Raw genomic sequence first — 7647 nt, 5'->3', positions numbered from 1 at the left:
CCAGAAGCACTTCTGGTTCACTTCTGGGTCCGCTAGAGAGTGTGGGGGGGGGGGTCCCCTCGCACCCTTCCCCCCCGGGTTGCTGACTGGTGCCTCCTGGGTCTGGGGGAGCACCTAGGGTTCCCATGCAGCCAATCGCCGAGCTGGGGAGGCACAGGAGGGCCAGTACTTCCAGTCCACTTCTGGGTTCACCACCAAACATGCAGAGAGACTCCCGCACTCCTGTGGGATGCTCCGTCGGCCCCAACATTGCAGCACTCATGAACCACACTGGTACCTCAAGGTATGTAGAAAAAAACATTTAAAGCTGTGTCTATGTCCAAATTGCTGATTCTCTGAATCATCAAATCTTCAGATTTGGATTTGGCTCAATCAAATCAGAGACAGTGATCTGAATCAACGAATCAAATCACTGTCCCCAATTCGGGCCGAATCCGAATTGAATAGGGTCTGCATCGCACACCCCTGCTAGACATGTTTTTGGGATATTTCTTCATCACATGTCATGCATTCAACCCATAGAACACCGTCTTTTCCGTACTGCAAGTCTTAGAGCTGGGTGTCAAGCTTGTCTGGCCACATGGGGCAGATGAGTGGTGCAGGACTGGTCCACAGCCCAGATGGATGATGCAGGCCTGGCCCCATGCCCCTCCTCCTCTTGCTGAATTTAGTCAGCACTTCTGGCCCAGCACAGTCTGAGACCTGGCACTCAGGCCATACTCAGGCCATATTTGAATATTCAGGTTACATTATGACAGCAGGTTTCTACAACCTTGAAACACACATTATATTGTTCATTTTCTAATGCGTTTTCTGCCTTGTAGCTGAGGTAAACAAAGAGGAAGATTCATTCACTACAGCAATTTCTTTGGGCAGTTTTGCTTCCTGCCCACTGAATGTTGGTACCTGGGTTGAGATTCCTGACAGAGATGTTTGCTTGTGTTCTGTCTGTGATGACTTTTTTTTCCAGCACATATAAAGAAAAACTTACAGTAAGAAGTTTAAATCCCACTGATTTATCCTCCAGCATCTTGACATTTGCTAGTGTTCAGCAGAGTGGCAATACCATATGATAGCACTAACTGAAGTACCTGTTCTTCACCCGGGTTGTTATTTTTGTAATTGCAGTGTTTGTTTATTTTCAAAGAACTTAGTACAACATATTTAGGTAAAAAATACTGTTTATTTTTAAAGAACATAGCACAACATATTTAACATTTAATATTTAACATGGAGTGAAAAAAAAGGCAAGCATCAATGTAATAATGACAATTGAACTGAATTCACTGCATCTGAAATGGAGCGGTACCAGTTTGTTATCTGAGAAGCGAAGTAATCCCAGTCAATAGAAACCCCAAAAAGGGTCAAGTGAAAAATAAGTTAAATAACCCACCTATAATTTTCTTCAGGTGGTATTCAGTAATTTTTAGAGGTTTAGAGTAGATAGGACCAGCCATTCTCGAGTTATAAGTGAACATAAAAACATACAGACATAGACTTCATTTTATATATTTAGATATATCCACAGCTCTAAATAGGTTAGATACTCTCCCACATTCACCAAAGGAGTACTCACACCACAGCCCTGCCTGAAGTTTTGAAAGAAATTGTGCACACCTTCGTGGAGAAAAAATATGGAAAATTAGTAGGTGTCAAGATAATTTATTATTTCAATCAACTTTAATTCCTAGCTGTTCAGAGGTAAAAACTACTTTCAAGAAGTCCAGCTCAGCTGCACAGAGAAGAAATTGACTTGTGGCTTTGATCAAGTGCCATTGGTGGACAAGTTCGGTTATATAGAAATAGCTCAAACTGCAGTCCTCCTTGGAGTTCCAAGATCTTGTAGCTTATAGATCTATTGCAGGGTTAAATAAAACCCAGTTATAAAATTAAATAGGCATGAGGAAAGCCAGAGTGGACATTTTATGTCAAAAGCATTTACCTCATATGCAAATGCTGCCAAGTATGCATGTGTATACATCTGAGCAAAGGTTATGCTTTGGCCAAAGCAGTCACTTATTAAATCCAAGTGGTGCGAGCTGGTCCTTTGGAAAAGAGATTTTTATGCTGTTGTCCAAGCTTATGGCAAATGAGAGAAATTACAAGATGGCAAATGAGAAAAATTACAAAATGGCTATTCTAAACCACTGTATTTTATTAATATCAAATCCCAGAGGTCTTCAGTTCCTGTCCCCTGGACAAATAAGTCTTTCATATGGGTTTAGCATATAAAAATATGCTGTGGTGTTTAAAACATAACCTCATCAATTTTGTGAGCAAGTGTGTAAAATATAGTTAGAGCTTCCAACAAGAAAAAAATCTCATATATTCCTTACATTTCCTGTGACTCTTCAAAGCTAGTCATTGAAATCAGTCAGTGAAATCAACTCAAGACTCCTGTGGACTTCAGCAGGTTTGCACCAGACCTCACAATGCAACGGACGCTTACATTCAACTTCTAAGTAATCTTTTCATTCACAATTCTTCATGATTGTGGAAAAGGCAAGATCATTTCCTAGCCCAAGCTTTTCTGCCCAGGAAACTGTTCTGTCTGGCATAGGTGGAGGAAGAAAATATGATTTGGAGGGATTGAGTGTGTATGTGTGTGTGTGCAAGCACCCCCCTGCCCCAGCAAGTAAGTCTGTCATGGGGAAGGGGTGTGGGGAGGCAGATCAAGGCCCCCGCAATGAAAGAGGGAGTGGGGCAGGGGCTGGGGTAAATGGGGCCCCAGGGCTGGGGCGGGCCGTGGGAAGCTCGGAGTCCAGGCAGCTTGTCCAGGGGTGGTGGGGGTAGCTCCTGCTGCTGCACACACCCCCAGAGCAGGCACAGGGGACACATACTCCCCTGATTTGTGCATGGGGTGAAGGCAGCTGCCACTGTGGCCTGCACTCTGCACCCCACTGCTAGTGCCCCAGCTGCCATGCAATGCCACATGCCTCCTGCGCACTGGCTGTGCTGCTTGCCCAGTGGTAGGAGGCACATGGCATCACGTGGCTGCCAGCGCACCAGCAGCGGAGTGTGGAGTGCAACCCGCAGGGGCAGTCACCTCTGCCCCACACACAGCACAGATCGGGGAGGGGCACATATTTCCTGTGCCCGCCCTGGGGGTGCGTGCAGCAGTGAGAACCCCACGACCCAGGCTATGAGCCTTCCACAACCTACCCCAGGGCCCCATTCACCACCCCGTCCCTTCCCATCTACACATTTACCTGCTCAACTGCGTGCTGCTCCACGCACGGCTGGGCCGGGCCAAGTTCCTGGCCACTTGCAGGCCCTGGCTGCTCATCTCTTTCTGTGTGCACCCCCCCCAGCAGCTGCCAGGAGCCTGCACCCAGGCTGCCTGCATCTGGGGGGACTAAGCCCCCTTAACCCTGGCCTTCCACCACCTATTTAGTCTGGTATTTCCAGGACACCATTCACTGCGACTAGTGCCTCATGGCCAGTCAGTGACTGGGGGGAGGGCTCCCCCATGGCTGATCATGCCAACCCAGAAGCGCGAGCGGCACTTCTCCTGGCAACCCCACTTCCTGGCCAGCACTCGTGCCTGCCCCCCACTGCCCATTGCCTAACCAGAGAGAGCTGTCAGGGGGTGCAGCAGTGCTCTTAGGGGGTGCACATGGACCCCTATGCATCACCACTGGCAAAACATTGCTTTTCAGTGGGGCTCATGCCTCCACAGTGGACTGTGCTAACGCAACTATATTGCTTCCAGTACCTGAGCCAGTTCATTTCTAGCCTGGGAATTTCTTCATAAGATTGAATTGTGCCACACAACTATACCCTGACTTTCCAATGGGAATAAAAGGATCTGCCTTTCCAGGATACAAATAAACCTTGATGGAATAACAGAATACTGAATATACATAATTCAGACAAACCAGTTTTATTCAAGTTACCCTATGTATTTTCTGTTGACAACATGAGTTGCTATAGTAACAATCACTGAGCAAAAGTTTTAATACGTTTAGATGCCTTCACTCAAAATCCAAACAGATATCTTTTGTTATTGTTGAAGGTTTCTAGAGAAGCTAACTTTGTTGTCTTAAAATGGTCTTGCAACAGAAATTTGGACTTCCTCGCATGTTTTCCAACAGATTTTAAAGTAGTGGTAACAGTGTATTCCGGTGCTACCTGCTAGCTGTCAGCAATCAGTGTTGTGTATGTATTCACTAATGCAGTTTCCTATGCAGGTGCAACATTTCTTGATATTTATAAAACTACAGAGGTCTATGTAGCAAAACACTTTTTTTTTAATGGCTAATCAAAAAAAATGTGCCACAGGTTACTTGCTCATTGCTTTGCATGTTGCTATATGCGTTTACCTCTACTATTACTACACCAAATGCAATCACTGAATATCCCAGAACATTTATAAGTTCAAAGGAATGATTTCCATACACTATACTGTACCTCTGTAAACTTGGTAAATCTTTCCCATTTGTTATAACATTTTACCAAGGCCTTGGTGCTCATTTATAAAAATCTGTGGGCTTATACATTATTTTTTCTTCAATTGCCCTTTCTTATGAAAAGTCAAAAATAGGTGTTTAGTATTTTCTTTATGAATTATGGATTCAATTTCTACTTTAGGAAATCCATGGAGAAAAAAAACCTCTCTCACATATACTGTCTTATAATGAGTCAGGATAAAGTGTTGCTTGTCAACACAAGTGCCTTGAGCCAAATACTAACTGAGACTTTTAGTTGTAAAATGGATAAAAGGAACAGAAAATACATTAGAATGGCCAGAAATCTGTCAGAGGAGATGAGTGGCCTTCAACCTAGCTGGTAACATGCCTTACTCTCCATAATCCCAAGATTCTGTGCATTTTGGATACTGGTTTTATAAAGGATGGATTTGTGTGGGGAGGAATGTTAAACCAGGGATACAACCTCTCTACACAGTATGATTCCCTGGCTGACTCACAGAAATGTCCACCAGAATCAACATGGTCTCTGTGGACGCATCCAGACGAGTGCAGAAGTGCAGTATGTGGCGCCGCAGCCCCGTCTGCAGCACCACACATACAGATGTTCCCCACACTGCTACTTCACAGCATGGGGCGGGGCTTGAGCCCAGGGTCAAAAAAACCTATGCCAAAAAACAAAAAAAGCAGGGCAGCGCAAGTAGTGGCAGTATGAGCCACCCCAAACTGGAGCCTGGCCAGCCAGAGCCAAACTCCGGCTCCTGGCCAGGCTTAATGATGCAGGAGCACCATGGCTGCAGCTCCCAGAGGCCCCAAGGATCCCAGGTAAGGCTGCTGGGGCCAGCACAGTTGCTGGCACCAGCCTCCCCTACCCCACCTGGGGTAACCTGCTGTACACCAGAGTGTGCATGGCACAGGCATTCCCCAGGGACAAGTAGCAGCAGCACAATGTATGCTGCTGCTGCTTGTTCCTGGGGAAACACATGTCTGTTTATCTGGATGCACCCTGTGAGAGCTGTTTAACCTGGAGTTTTCCAGTATACCCACAAAAACCCACAGAAGGGTTAGATGCCAGATAAGCATTGGGAGGAATATGAAGCTGTTTTGGGGATATGAAGACCTTTCTGTGCTACAAGATCCATGGATTTTCTGATAGACCGTAGGTCAGCCGTGTGGCCAGGACTCTTTGTCCATTCTGCAAGGAGGCAAACACCGCTCTGTCTGAACAGGGATGGTTAGAAAGCCCTTTTTTCCCCCACAGTAAATTTTGCACCAAAACAGTTCAATTTTTAACACAAATTTTAATTTCATTTCATTTCTAAATAACAGTTTGAGTTTTCAGTTTAACGTATTGCTTTGTTCCACTTTTCAAAACTGAAAAGCTTTGCTTTTCTGGTTAAGGTTTTCTTGGATTTTTCTTTCCGTTTTGTTCCTTTTGCCTCTACCTTTTCCTCTGGACAATAGGGAAGGAGTCAAAAAATGAAAATGAAAAGAAAGAAAATCCTCTTTTCATAATCTTTTTAGTCTTATCCAGCTTGGAATTTGGAAATCAATAAGAAAGTGTCTGAAAATGGGGAATTTCCCAGTTGAAAAAATATGATTTGACTTAAATCAGATTTATGCAAGTATAATGCTGTCTGTTTTGGGGAAGTATTCCTGATTTGCACTCAGATGTTCACATTCCGGGAACAGAACGTGATGTTTATTTGTGCCCCGGAAAGCCAAAGTCTTCTTTACATTCTGAGTACCTTCAAACTCTCTGAATTTTTTTTCTGGCACAGTACCATCAGTTTCCCAGTCCTTACTAATGTACAGCTGTCCCTTTGTAAATTAATTTTAAATATTAGAGTGATTCCAGCCACCCCTGCCTCTAATTTTGTAAAAGTACCCAGAAATAACCCAGAAGAATTTCTAAATACAAAATATAAAGTACCAGTATTATCAATTAAAGTTTGAAATACAAATAATTAGTGTTTGGAATGCCAAGATTATTGTCATTACCAACTAAAGCCAAGCTCTAGGGGCGTTCTTAAGCACCAGATGCAGGGGAAAAAATACTATCATAAAGCTTTTGATAACTTGAAGAGTTATAAGGTCTTCCTGACACCAGATGGAAAATATTGGGTAAAAAAAACAAACAAAAACACACATCTGATTTGGAAACATTCTGTTTATATAATCCCAACTGATTGTTTCAGAAAATATTATATCACTGGGGATTACTGTAGCATGAACTGGGCATTTTGCCTTATCCCCCTTTATAAGGTCTTGCTCTTGATTTAATAAATTGGTCATTCAAAGTAACATTATAACTTCAAGGAGGGAGTAAACAGCAGAAGTACAATATCCCAAATAATAAAACATGCAGCAGGAAAAACAAGCCAAGCACATGACTGGGGCAGAACTGTTTCCCTGTAGAGTGTTTGGAAACGTTTTCTGTAAGGTGTCAGTTGCTCACTGGACCCTACATTGTTGCCCTGTGAGGTCAGGCCAACTCTCAGGATCTCAATATTGCACTGTTAGGCAGGAGGGTATGACACAATTACATATATACAAACACACAAATCAGTTAGGTGCATACACATGCACACTACCAACTCAGGCACATACACATCCAAACCAGCCTAGGCAAATGCATACCTATCACCAATTCAAGCACATACACTACACACCCCAAAAGTTAGACACAGATCACTAATTCATATATCATGCACTCAGTGCCACACACACACACACACACACACACACAGGTAAGTTCCTAGCTTGGATGGTGCAGTGTGTATGTGTGTGCTTGGGGTACCTGGGATACTTGGGGGAAGGTTCAGGTGAGAGAGAGAGAGAGTTAAAGTGTAGGGAGTGAAAGTTGCCAGAACCAGTGGACTACAGAAAAGCTGGCTGAGGAACTGAGGCTTGGGTTTACTTAAGGTAGACTGGGGCTAGAAACTGAGGCAGACAGCTGAGATATTGGGGGGGGGGGGGGTGGAGGGGGCAGATAAGTGGTGACAAAGAGGAGACAGCCAGGAAAGAAACTGAGGCAGAAACCTGGTTGCTCAGGGGAAAAGGAAAAGGCAGTGGGGATAAGACAGTGGCAAAGAAACAGGGGGTTTTCAGGCAGAGAGGAGCTCAGGACAGGTGTTGGAAGTGGCAGTGAGCCAGAAGCAGGAGAGGGAGAAATGAGACAAAAATTAGAGGGGCAAAGAGCAGAGATTGGAGCAGGGCC

This window comes from Alligator mississippiensis, chromosome 11 (assembly GCF_030867095.1).
Source record: "Alligator mississippiensis isolate rAllMis1 chromosome 11, rAllMis1, whole genome shotgun sequence".
Taxonomy (NCBI): domain Eukaryota; kingdom Metazoa; phylum Chordata; order Crocodylia; family Alligatoridae; genus Alligator; species Alligator mississippiensis.
The sequence above is the reverse complement of the archived record's forward strand: the minus strand, read 5'-3'. Positions refer to the sequence as shown.